Source organism: Drosophila navojoa, chromosome 3 (assembly GCF_054131105.1).
Source record: "Drosophila navojoa isolate 15081-1374.11 chromosome 3, UAZ_NAV_1.0, whole genome shotgun sequence".
NCBI classification, from domain to species: domain Eukaryota; kingdom Metazoa; phylum Arthropoda; class Insecta; order Diptera; family Drosophilidae; genus Drosophila; species Drosophila navojoa.
In genome coordinates this window covers 22329159-22343516 of record NC_142891.1, presented here as the reverse complement: position 1 = coordinate 22343516, position 14358 = coordinate 22329159, and the positions used below count along the sequence as shown (strand labels likewise).

At 35.3% G+C, this 14358-nt stretch overlaps 1 protein-coding gene across 4 annotated transcripts in view; it reads right to left on the bottom strand.

Moving 5' to 3' along the window:
* The window catches only part of CadN2 (Cadherin-N2), a 177801-nt gene that overhangs the window by 68317 nt on the left and 95126 nt on the right, over nucleotides 1–14358 (bottom strand). For 2 of the 4 annotated variants that reach the window (XM_089256940.1, XM_089256941.1), the window contains exon 1: nucleotides 10606–11153. The exons of the other annotated variants lie outside the window; for them this stretch is intronic. The gene's annotated coding sequence lies outside the window, so the exon portion shown is untranslated. Of the gene's footprint in view, nucleotides 1–10605; nucleotides 11154–14358 lie in introns of those variants that run through there. 4 annotated transcript variants of the gene reach the window in all.

The following is a 14358-nucleotide window of genomic DNA, read 5'->3' as shown; positions in this document are numbered from 1 at the left end:
ATTAAAAAATCTTTTTCAATTCAAATAGAGATATTTGCCTCTCTCTCTCTCTCTCTCTCTGTCTCTCTCTCTCACGCCTTACACAATTTATTCGACCTGCCCTCGCCCTCGTCCACGCCCTCGCCCATTGTCATCCAGCTCGTTTGTCCGCGTCTCTGTAAAAAAATTGCCGCTAGCTCTGTTGATAATACGAAACGCTAATTAAATTTATAAAAATTAATTTGCGAGGCGCGCCGAGACAATTTGTAAGATTCTCTTGCCAGCGGCAATGACAAAAAAATGTAGCGAAATAATAAAAAAAAAAAAACGAGAGAACAAAATATGAAATAGCAAATAAAAAAAAATTAAAAAAGCAAAAATCTGAAGCTTGCATTAAACTGAACCGACTTAATTAGCAGGCGTCGGTGCTGCTTCTGCAGCTGCTGCGTTTGGATATCTTTATATACAAAAGAAAAAGAAAAATTAAAACACAGCTCTGTGCGCGTTCAAGTTATCATAGCAGCGCCGCTCCCTCCCTCCAACCACCCTCCACCCTCCACTCGCAGCTCATCATCATTCGCTCAAGCCAGCGAAAAGTTGGCCCCAAGTCATGAAAAAGTTTCGTGCTGCAGAAATTGCAGTTTGAAGGCGGCAGCTCGCCTTAAATGTTTAACTTGTTGGACGCAGCGCAGCTGCTTGACAATAATTTGAACGTGTCTCAAGTTGATCATTAGCATATTTCATAGGCAAACAACAAAAAAGAAAGCCCCTGGGGTGGTGGGGGATGTGGAGGAGGCGTTGCTTAGGAATTGGCGCAGTGACACATTTTGCCTATTGCCTGTCAAGTAAGTAGACAACGCATTACACTGCCAGCAGCCAAAGGCAATGCAGATGCAGATGCAGAGAAAGAGCAACAGCGCGAGGTAGAGTGAAGGTGAGCGAGAGGGAAAGGGAGCGAACAAGTGCGGGCTATATGTATATGCAGAGCTGAACTCCTTTGCCTTTTAGCCAGCTGCTGTTTACACATCGACGTCTTTGACGCGCCCGAAAATGCGCTCAGCCGTGTGACCCATTTAGCCAAGTCTCCAACTGGCTCTAGAAAAGGAAAATGCAAAAAAAAAAAAATATATATATATACATATATATATACATATATGCAAAATTATGAGCTGCAACTGTTTGTTGCATATGCATGAGGCAGAGCGGATACTGCATCGCACCCGTCGGCTGCAGTTAACATAAAATCATTTGATGAATTGTGCGCATTTTAGCGCAATTTTATGCCGTGAAGGCAGGTGGCTACGCTGCCAGAGCGTTGCCAGATCATTGCCAGCAATATGCGCAAAATTTACTAGCATTCAGGAGCTGCGAAATTTAAGGTGTGCCAAGCTGCCTTCATTGGCTTGTGATGAGCTTAAAATATTGATAAAGATATTTTCTATACGAGTTGCTTGAGTGAGACACAGACTTTGGGTAAAAAAAAATTGGCTAAAAGCTTTTGCAGATTCTGATCTTTAACAAAGCTAATTTAGAGGCATTGATATATATATATATGTTTTTTTTTTTTTTATATATATATTTTATTTGATATATTATTTATATTATTATTATTTGTTATATATATATTTTTCATAACTATTATATGAAGTTTTGTATATTTTATGTTCATTTATTTTTTAATATTTATTTTTTATTACCATTATAAAAGGTTTTTTTTTGTGATAAAATTTTGTTTGTATTATTTTGGATTTCATTTCTTTATTCTTTATTTCATTATAATATATGATATAAAATAAATTTCAACATATCATAAAAATTATAAATAAAATATAATAAACATTTATTTTAATATTTATATCAAATAAAAATTATGGTAGAGCTAGCAGAACAGGACTAGAAATGTGTTTTCCTTGCTGTTCTTCGCAGCTGCCCCTATAAGTAGACAACACATTTTTATTTTTAATGCCATATAGCAAAAGTAGCTGTAGACAGTCTCTAGAATTGCTGTTGAGATATATTAATCGCTACTGTTAAATAGAAAAATTATTTAACGAAGTTCATGCATTAATTAAGACAACTTTTTATTGAATATATGATCTCATTTATAGTCTTGGGGGCAGTAGTATAGCATCATCCTCAGGAGCAGCTGCCTTAATTTATGTATTAAGTTTTGAGTTCTCGTGCTCATACTCTTAGAAAATTAAAAATTATGAATATTCGCTCAAGCCTTGCTCTACTCTGACTTCACATCAAAAGCAATCTATCGTTCACTCGAACAGCTTCAGCATGAGTTTGCTCCTCGCGATCTAATCTCGTTGCCTAGCTACGGAATAAAGTAAATACAGCTCATTTGATCCTCTTATACATCTAATTAAATTAACTTATGCCAATTACTCAATTCTCACAGTATTTTAATCAAATTTTCCCAACAACGGCAAAGGTAAATGCAGCAACGTGGAGTTGTTAACGGTTATTTTAAATTCAAGCGGCTAATAAGTTTGAAAGGCGGAAAAGGGCTGAAGTTGCTACAGAGCCTAAAATCCAACATGAAGTCAAACTTCCCTAATGGGCTTTTCACTTCGGTTGCTATATGAACTGGCAATTCTAGGAAAAAGCCCCCAAGACCTTTTAGATATCCAAGAGTCCTCTCTTCTTTTCGCCTGCTAGATATACGACAGAAAAAATTCGACGCGTCATTTATTTGAATTAATTCTAAATTTAATTGTAATTAAGTGAATTATATGCACACTGTACTTCATTAGCCAGAAACCAAGTAACCAAATAGCTTTGGCTCATTCTCTTTGGATGACGATTTGGGGTGTTGAGTGTGCCACGCCCAGAGGCACACACACACACACGAAAGTTAATTTATGCGGAAATCTTAGAGATAGCAAATAGATGCTGTGGCATCCAAACAATTTAATCAAATCTACAACAACGAACAGCGGCAAAAACAACGGCAACTTAATTAAATTTCCGCGTGCCACGCCCCCAAACACGCTTCGCATCGTCGCCAACAACTTGCAACTTGTTTGAGTTTTTTTTTTCCTTTTTTTTCTTGCCTCTTGAAAAAAAATAAACGAAAACTGAAGAAAATACGGACACGAAATTGAGAGTAAAAACGAGCAGCGAACGCAAAGCGCCCGCAGGCGCGAGGGGGCGTGGCTACCATTCACAATGAATTTCGCCTGTTGATGTTACCCAATTTGGACGTGTTCGAGGTGGTTGGGCGTGCATAGCGGGTGCGTATATGCCCAGCCATTTCATGCTATTCATCGGGTTTAAGCTGTTTCATTCCCAGCAGCAGTTCCTCTCGCCCACACGCTGTTGTTCTCCCCCTCTCTCTCTCTCTTCCACTCCAGCTCAGCTCAAATCAGTGTAATTAACTTTGGAGTCAATTTGTGTGCGTTAGAGTGAGGGAGTACCCCTACTGCGCCTGTCTATCAGGCCTTGTCAGGTGCATGCAAATACGGAGGCAATTTTTCAGCGTATCTATTTTTTGTTAGAAATTAACTTTTAACGCATGCTCGAGTTCTAATCCCATTGCCTAATGTGGCCTAATTAAAATATTTTTATTTAGCTGACTTTTTTTTGTGCCCTGAGCTTCAACATACGAGCACGGAGTTGACCAGCTGAAAAAGGTTGAAACTTTGCTCTATGTAATTTGTTGTTGTTATTGTTGTTGTAGAAGAGGCAACATTGTGCATGCTGAAAAATATTACAAGCTCCAAAAGTCCAAACAAAAAATTGGTTACTTTGTATTCCGGTCGAAGGCAGGAAAGAAGTGAGATAAAATTGTATATACACTAAATACCCTGTAGACTCGACTGTAGGCAAGCTAGCCGCAAATGGGCGTGGCTGCATATGGCAAAGAATTCGATCAGCTACAAAATGCCAACTGAACGAATCAACCCCTTCGGCCGCCAACTCTTGCGGGGTATGCAAAAACTGAATTTTAACGTTCTCATCTTTGTTGCAAAAGTGGGTCAATAAATTTGCAAGTAATGCATAAATTTTGGATGCTGCGAGCGGAAACACCAACTGAAACTGGAACCTGGAATGAATGCAACTGAAGCAGAGCAGCGTGGCGTAAACTGGAAGCAGTTGCTGAAGTCCATGGGAGGCGCGGCATTAAAATAAATAAAAATTAATTGGCTTGCAGCAAATGGAAAGTAAATAAGGCACCGCTCAAGTGGCTCGCAGCTCTCGGCAGCAGAAAGCGGCGCAGCTGTTCAGATTGTGTACATGCATACACATGCACAAGTGCTTGGCGCTGGTTGATGGTTGAGGGGGCGTGACACGAATCGTAGCAACTTCATTAAGTAAACAAAGCAAAGCAAAGCGAACAAAAAACCAAGTGGAATAAAATATAAAACATGAAATTAACTCAAGTTGTCTGGGCGCTTGCCAATTGGTAAAATTTCTGCCTGAGAGGGGCGGGAAGGCAAAAGGTAGACAACGCACACAGACACACACACACACACACATATATATAAAGCACATCAACTCTGCTGACTGCAACAAGATTTGTAGCATAACAAATGAAATGCAACTAGAAAACCCAATATTATTTATAAGTAAATCTAGTTTTATCTTTCAATATTTTCTTCTTTTTGCATATGAATTTCGCATATAGACAACAAATTTCTGCTTGCCAAACTTTCTGCTGGCTGAGCATAAAGTTTTGTTTGCTCTCAACTTTGCATAAAGTTGAAGTTGTGCATAAACTTGGGCGCTGGACATCTCCACTCCACTCAGGCCCTGACACCTGTCTCCAAAAAAAACTTGACTTTGCCCTCTTTTTTGGGCTATACACAGAGAGACAGAGATAGAGTGAGCGAGAGTGAGAGAGAGATAGTCACATGCATATGCACATCTGATATGCCCAACTTGCACTTGCTTTCAGTTCTTCTCTATTTTTGGTACATTGCCTGAGCTGCCACGCCTCCCACATAACTCGAGCCCTTCACTTTTTAGATTGCTGCATGCATGCATACATACAATTTAAGTTCTTTTTAAGATTCTCTCTGCAGGCTGAAAGTATTTCCCAACTCAAAGGCCACTGGCATTCGCCAGCGCTTTCATTTCACTCTTCTCTCTCTCTCTCTGCATTCAATTAGAAGTTTCATATATTATTTAATTGTATGCCAGACGCTTTTGATATAGATATCACCATTTCCAACAAATATATTTTGTGAGTTCTGCAAGTTTGTAAGCTTTCAGTTTTAAGACTTGACTAAGTTTTGCTACTAATTGCTAAACGTTTTAGGTACGGACCAGGCGCTGTTTAAATGATATTTGTTTATATGATATTTTTCATTTTTAATTTTTCAATTTTATTTTGTATAATTTTGTTTCTATAAAGGATTGGTAAAATGACATTTATTCATAATTATTAACTCTAATATCATAATTTTTGAGGTATTTTTCAAATTATTATTAATTATTTTGTAATCTGTTTATTATGCAAATTTTCTGTATATTTTATTCTGTATGATTTAATTACTTATACAAAAATAAATTTTGCCTGATTTATTGTTTATCTGATATTTTTTTTTATTATTATATATTCTTAATTTTTAATATTTTTTGTTTTATATTTATTTTATATTATTTCTATTTATATGGTATGATTGAGAGTTTAATTTCAAGATTTAATAAGTGTTTTTATATATGGTTAACTTTTTAAAAAATATACTATATGTTTAATTTTAATTAATTTTATTTTGTAAAATTCTATTTTTTAAATCGTTTTCGTTTTTATTTTAAATTTTAATAATTCTCTTAAGTTATTGTTTAAATACGTTTTTATTTATTGTTTTTATAAGTTTTATTTTAAATATTTGTATATATATTCTTTATATATATTAATTGTTTATTTCGGTAGTTTTTTGTTTTATACATTTTTAAGAGTCGTGAAAACATTAAAATTATATATTTTCAACAGAAGCATAAAATTAAAAAAATAAATAAAGATTAAGAGCAATATCTTATGTCATTTAATGTTTCAGCATCTCTTTAGCAATTATTCAATGAATATGATTTCATAAATTTATTCAATGGTCGTACCCAGTCAAATTTATGAAGCTGAATAAAGTCCCTAAATTAAATTTTTCTAAATTAAATGCCTAAAGTGAAATTTTCGAGTTGATCAGATAGATAGTTTGATTTATGCTGTGCCCGTTTCTAATTTATGTAAACCAAATTGCTTAGTTCAGCTGGTCGAAAGTGCTGGCAGCGCCACCTGCCGTGATAGTTTGACAAACACACACACACTGTCACACATACACCCGCAAAGTTTTGGCCACGTCGTGAATTGAAATTGGTTTTAATGAAGCGTCCGTTACGCTCAGCCTGACCCGGGCGCAAATTGATTGGCGGCCACTGTAAACCGCAAATGTTCGTCGTCAATAACTGCGGTGTTTTGGTAGAGGTCCGCGAAGCTGCGGCGTTCTGTTGGCCCATTTGCAGCGCTCGCGAAATCTGCTGAGGTGTGAAAGCCAAAAGTTATTGGAGCACGTGCTCCAGCCTCCGCACACCGCCCCCACACAGCTTGTGAGCAATTAGATGCAATAAATCACAGCCGTTTATCTCCTCTCGCTCTCTCTCACTTTCTCTGTGTGTGTGTGTGTGCGGGTTGGCCACAGGCTGACTGAGATAGCCAGGATTGTTCACTCGCCTGCTGGCTGTAGGCTCGAATAATGCTCACATGACTGGCCCCGCTCTTTGTGCAGCCAGCCAAGCGTGCGCCTGTCTGCTCAAATAGTTAGCTGCCACATAAATGTGTGTGTATATATAGTGACATATCTACATCTACAATATATGTACACACACACACATATATATATATATCGGGCTTATTGACACGCCTGAAATCTTGGCACGGCGCCCGTGGCACTCGCGCTTGATTCACGTAATTGGCAACAGATTTTTGGCGCTTTGTTTGCAGATTGATTGCAATTGCCGTAGCTCCATATGACACAAGACTTGATACCGCTTAATATATTTTTGGCATTTAGCAACTTGAGCTGGCTAGAGGATAATAGAGTAAAAATACAGCTCTTCTGCTTGTTAGCAAAAATAAATAAATTATATATTTCAAAAGGGTAGCTTGTATAGCGAAGATGTTGCAGAATATTAAAAAATGTAGCATACTTTTCAGCGAGCTGAACTGCTGTAGCTGCAGTTTCATATCCGCTTAGCTGTTAGCTGCCCTTAGATGATATTAAACTTGAAGCAAGCTTAACTGAATAAAATATGACTGAAATGCGCAGAGGATTATTAATTGTTATAAGAAGAACTAATGGCTGTGCACAGATTCTCAAGATTTAAGCTATTTTTTTTTATTAATTTTTAGTAAAGTAGAGCAAAGATTTTAAAGACCTCAACACCCAACTCCAGGCGAAATCTATCCTTAAGCACAGCTTCACTAAAGCTTTCGTAATGCTTCAATTTCCAAGTCTGAATTTAGCTTAAACATATTTAAGTAAACATCAAAAACGAATAAATTCTTTGGCATAAATTAAAGGTAATTTTCAGCTGATTCCGCTGCCATCCCCATTGGGGCATTATGTTCAAAGCAAGCCTCAACACTCCAATGCAGCGTCATAAATTAAATCTTTTGATTTTTGCTACCCAATCAAAATTCAAGTTCAGCGAGTCTCGGGAGACAGGCAGAAAAACATAACCCTGACACATATATCGCATAATCGTAATAATAATGTTGCATGCTCTTAATGGCGCCACATGTGAAGTTTATATGCCCAACCAAAGTGCCACAAAGTGTAATAGCCACACACACACACACACACACACATTCATATAAATGAAGCGGAAATAATAAATTATGCGAGTGGAGGAGCAGCGACTCACTTGCAGTTGGACTCGAGAGATGAAAGCCAAAAAGTCGAGAGGTGCAAAAGTAAACGAGACTTTTTATGGGCAGGTGGCACACACACACACACACACACACACACACATATGTATATAATAATATATGTGTGCGTATTGCGAGCTAGGGGCACTTTTATGTTTCATGTATAAGTCGTTTTAATTATGCAGCAGCCTGGCTAAAATACAAATGCAAAACTCGTGTATGTAAGCTCTGGCTTAATATCAATTTGCGGCACAGGAAAACATTTGAAACCAATTAACAGGCGAAAGAGAGAGAGAGAGAGAGAGACAGATAAACAGAGAGAGATAGAGATAGAGAGAGAGAGAGAGCAGGCAGCTGGACTACATGTCCATCCGGTTTTATAGCTTGATTTATGCAACTAATTAGCAAAGCATCATAATTAAGGTACAGTTAACTCCACACACACACACATACACACACATGACGCTCAGCACAGATCTGGTCCACAATTATTATTATTATTTTATTAGTGCGTTTGGCGCATTGATGAGCCAGACGGCCATAAATTGATAGCTGCTGTTGGGCTCCAGCCTCGCTCTAATTGGAGCTTTTGCATAAATCATAAGCTCTGGCTCAACAACTTGGGTTTAGTGTAATTAAGTTCCACTCAAATACGCCCAATTACGCCCTAATCGAGAGCGGGCCTGGGAGGAAGGAGAAAGTTCCTAAAAGTCAGGCGCATTAGCTTGAAGCTGAGCTGTGGTTGGACTTTCATAATTTTTCCCAGTTGACTTGGCTTGGCTGCAGTTAGCGCTGATTGATAAATTGATTGATTGATTGATGGTTGGTTGACGTGATCGTTAACGTTTGGCCAGCTGACGCCCACAGTGCGTCGTACACTTCTTACGTATGTGTGTATGTGTGTGTCTCTCTCACTCTCTCTCTCTCTCTCTCTCTCTCTCTCTCTCTCTCTGTCTGTTGCTTTTGTTGCTGGCGTTGTCATAAATTGAGATTAATCATGTTTCGGTTGGCCTTTTTTCTGGATTGACGTTGTATACAACATGATAGCACTTAAGCGGCTTAGCAAGCGTTGCCCTTTTATATGCGCCAAGCCACGCCCCTTACCAGCACGCCCACAAACTCTTAACACATCAATATCACACATATATAAGTTAATGTGTTTGTGTGAGTCGCGCAATTGAGTTGGCTTTGGTTTGATTGACATTGTTGTTATTGTTGTTGCTTTTATGTTTCATATAAAATAAATGCACATAATTTATAAATTATTGAAAAAACATTTCAGTTATTTTTTTCTTAATATTGAACAATTTGTTCTGCTGGCTTAAAATTTTTTTTTTACATTTTTATAATGAGCTGGTATATATATATATATATATTTTTTTTTAGCTTTAGTTTTTTTCCCTCTCGCTGTCAATTAATGCTTTTTTGCATTAAGTTTCGAGTTTTTAGGAGCAAATGTCCAACACTTTACTTTTTCAAGATTGATTTATTGCATTTGCATATTTTGTTTTAATGTTTATCTTAATAAATATTTAATTATTTTTAAATGCGATTTTTTCACATATTTAAGCATTTATGATTATTTGGCAGTTGGTTTTTAAACACGTTAACACTTTCATAATGCTAACTTTTTTTTATATTAATTGGTTTGTTAAATATACATATACATACATATATTTTGTTGTATGTTTTATATATTATTATTATTTTACAATTTCATCAGTGAAATATTTGTGTTTTTTATTTATTTATTTTATTGAGTTTTGTTATTTTAAAAGAGTGATTGATTTAGTTTCTAATTAATAATCACAAAATATTTTTTCTATGATTGCATTTTTTAAATTTTTATTATTATTATTTTGTTTATTTACTTAAATGTAAACTAAACTACATTTTCCATATCCCATTATTATTATTATTATTTTATTTATTTAATTTTGATTTTTCAAAAATTTTTATAAAAATTAATAAGATTGTGTTTTCATCACATTACATAAATTTTCATAAAATTATTATTACTATTATTATATTTTTATTTAGGGAACAATTATTATATATATATATTTTTTTTTTAAAGTCACAATTATAAATTGCCAAATTTAAAAAATTTTACACCTGAATTTACTTTTTTTTTTGTTTTGAAATCAGTTCTTAATCGTATTTATATTTTGTATTTATAGTGATTGAATATAAACAGTAAGCAGATTAAAACCCGTTATGCTGTTCGCACACGTTTTCATCTTTTTAATAGCTATTGAACTGAAGAGCTTCACACGTGATGAGCTCAATGGAGCGCTCCATTGTTGAATCTGCTCTCGTTTGTCAGGTCATCAATGCAGTTTAATCATAATTATCATGATAATCGCAAAGCGCGCGCGGATTAATTAAACTATTTACACGCGCGCTTTGATTATGATTAACTGGCATTTAAATGGTCAACAGCTTCACACGCCATTTATTACACACACACATTCAAGCACTCACACAAACACTCACACACTCACGCACCCGCACGCACACTCAATGATATATGGTGTAGGCATTCGTATTATTTTCATTTTTAATTTAATTCATTTCATTATTCATGTTGGCATTTTGATTCGTTTGAACATTGTGTTATCAGGTCGCATCAAGTGCGAGTGCCCATAAATTTTCGGCTATCATATCACATTAATATAATTTATCTGCTCGCATTTCGCTGCACTCCAAACGCCAACACACACTCCACGCACAGACAGAAGAACACAAACCATTTATTGCCTCAGACAACTTTACATTGAATTTTACATTCGGGTGTAATCTTTCATGCGCTCAGCACACGCCACGAACTCTAATCGCATGGAAAATACTGTTAAACGTAACGGTCTATCTCACATCGATACAGCAGCCGAGAACGCGCGCACCGCCGTCAACAGCTAAAAATGTACTAACCGTAGCCGAACAGCAGCCCCAGCCACTGGGATGCTGTACAGCTGTACGATGCTATGCTAACAGTAGTAACAGCTTTAACAGCAGTTGTAGCTGTTAGACCGGCTCATGCTTACTGGGTAACAGTTGATAAGCAAGCGAGCGGCAGCATTGGCTGACTGCTCTTAATTTTTGTATAGTTTGGGCACTGTTAAATTCGCTCACTAGGTTAGTAGGTTGACCCAGTGCCAGCAGTAGTGCCATTTATGCCGGCTTTAACAGAGGGAAATTCGCTCTTTGCTGCACAACAAGCCGGCTGCTGTTAACATGCTGAGAAAGTGTTAAGCTAAAACTGACTGTTCAACAAGTAAATTATTGGCTGAGTTTCAAAACTAAAACAATAATAATATACAAAACAATATAGTTATTTTTAGATTAGATAAGAAAAGTCTATTTTTATTTTATAAATTAAATAATTTAATACAAATTTTAAAGGTAAGTCTTTTATTAATTTTCTGTAATAATTGGCGCTGAAAAGTAGGCAACATTTTTCAATTCCATTTGCCATTTACCTAACTTCTCATAACTGTCCACTTTGCATATTTTATTGTTACTAGCTCTTTAGCAAACTAATCGCAGCTTGCCTTACATTGCATTTTAACAGCTTAAGCGCTTTTAACATTTCCCATTTCGCGCTCTTAACAACTCAACCTCAAGTTACATTGTTTTACTGCTCGCTTCTCTTTACCATTTCCCACGCTGTTAACGTTGAGCTCTGTTAACTCTCTTATTGCCACGCTCTCTTTGACTACTAAGTGTTAACTTATATTCCCATTCATCAAGTCAGCTTAGCTGTAACATGGCACCCCGAACTAACCCCGTCGCAAGTTTTATAAAATTATTTGTCATAAATTTCAGTGCGGCCCACAAATCATTGAGTTGTCTTATAAACTGTCTGTGAATTTCTATTAATGCAGCAGCTCTCATTATTCATGGGGATTAAAGTATGTCTTGGGTAAGGCTGTTAAATGGCTTAACATATTATTTTTAGCATGCTAAGCACATATGTTTGCCTTATTTGGAAATCAATAAGCGCAAAGAATTTGATTTAATAATCATTATCGATGAGAGTTTTATATGTAGCTAAATATTTTTTATTAATATAAGAACTTTTAATGTCTACCCTATATCTAAAATATAAATATTTCATCATATATTTTAACTTGCGACTTCATCTCTAAGATATTTCATTATCAGGAGCATATTTAAGTAATTAATACTATATTATATATACATTTTTTTGTTATTTATATTTTTGCTAGGGTATCTAAACTATGGAATACCCTTGTCAATATCCCTGCAAAATCATAATTTTTTCGCAAATTATTTAAGCCCTTCGCTCTTTATATTTAGTATTTAATGAAACAATGTTGTCAACGTCTCCACAAAATGCTGTGTTGTCAAAGGAATGCACACACACACACATGTACATATATTTATTTATATATATATATATACATATGTATCTGTTTATGTGTTTGTGTGTGGCATGTCCTGGCCAAAGGATCTGCTGCAACGTGGCAGCAAGAAGCAAACGGTAAAAATATTATGCATGCCTTCGTTGGCTTGTTGAAAGTTGAAAGCTTTCGCACACACACACGGACTCACGCACACCCACACGCCTTTAAATATAATTTTTAATGTTTTTTTCCACGCACTCAACGACAGCAGACGAGGCAAAATTTTTACATCAATTGAATTGACAGGAATTTTAAAGCGAATTTTCCTTTTATTTTATTTATTATTATTAAATATTATTCAATTTATTTACTGCAAAAAAAAAATGTAAATACACAATTTTTGTTGTTGCTAAAAAACCTCACATATTTACTTAACTTTTGCGTGAATTGTAACAATTTTACTCTTTTCTTTTCTGTTGAATAAAAAACAAGCGGAGTTAAATACGCTTATTTATGTTGAGCGTTTACCGTTATTTACTTATGGCCAAATTGTGCAAATAAATGTTAAATAAATGTTTTTACTTACGAACTGTAAGGCCCACAAATCAATCGGTCACTTACCTGGAAAAAACAGAGAGAGAAGAAGAGTGTGAGCATTAGAGTGTGAGAGAGATGCAAAGGTAAACAAATCTAATAACATGTAAATTCCATAAATATTATTATTGTTCGAATTTGCATGAGAAGCTTATGATAATGCTATTTTTATTTTTTATTTTTACTGATTTTTTTTTTAATTTTTGTTTTTTTAACCACAGTTAATTATTATGCTATTCCATATATATTCCAGCATGGCAAAATTATCGATAGTACGATAATTATCTTAGTTGTTAGTAATAACTATCGATACTATAGCTGTACAATTTATTCTTTTGCATCTGTACGCTAATTTGCCTACTTCAAGAGTTATTTAATATTTCTTTTTTTTTTTACAGTCCATATCGAAGGCATTAAATAAACGCCGAGTCATTCAGTCAGTGGCCGCAACTGCTTTGCTGTCAGTTACCTAAGCCTGGGCTCACATCTCGGTTAACTCGATTCCATATGTGTGGCATTAGCATCTCGAATGTTAACCTCAAGCTGTGGCAGAGCGGTGCGCGCGTTAACCTAAGCCAGCTGCTTGACGGGGCTGTCGGCTGGAATTGGCAAACGTGTCAATTCCTATAATTGCAGCGGCTAATTGCTGATTGATGCTTGATTAAACCGAATTGAAGCAGGTTGAATTTCGAATTTACTTGCGTTCAATTAAATCCGTGGAGAAGAAATTTTTAGAGCTATTTACGACAAGTCTTATTAAATACAGTCGAGTCTTAATTTGTACTCCGGCAAAAAATTGTATCCCCTTGAAAAAGTTCGTTCTTAATAACAATCTATAGCTTAAATTTCTGAGTAAATAAAAAAAATTAAATTATATATGATATTTTTGTTTTATTCTATTTATTTTTCTTGTGTTGTTATTCTTTTTTTTTTTAGTTAAGTCTAAAATCGCAATAAATCGAAAGGAATTCTATCACCTTGAACAAAATCTCATTCTTGTTGATTTTTAATTATTTGAATTTCTAATTAAAAAAAAAATCACTTTTATATATTTTTATTTTTATTTATTTATTTTTTTTTTTTAAATTATTTTTGGTTTTATTATTTTTGTTTATTTAAAGTTCATGCATGATAATTTTCCGTATGTTTAATGTCTGAAAAAATAAAGAAAAAAAAAATAAAAAAAAAATCATTCCCTTGCCATTTCGAATTATTTGTACTCGACTGATATTGGCAGCTTAAATAGTCGCCGATATATAATCACCTATTTTTAGAACGTTTATACTATTTATAAATTAATTTTCTAATAGCGTTAGCTAAGCTCGGGCGATATTGTATTCACAATAATCAATCACGAATTTGATTGACAGCTTCTGATTGAAATGTTTAAGTAAACTACAAAGTGCCGCAATTGGTGGACCAAAACAAGACTCTACTAATTTTTTCAATTTGGCAATTGAGAGCTCTAGCCAGTTGATGGCTTATTGCATAAGCAATGCCACTCAGTTCTAGACTGGGCCAGAGATAAGCCATAAGCGTTGC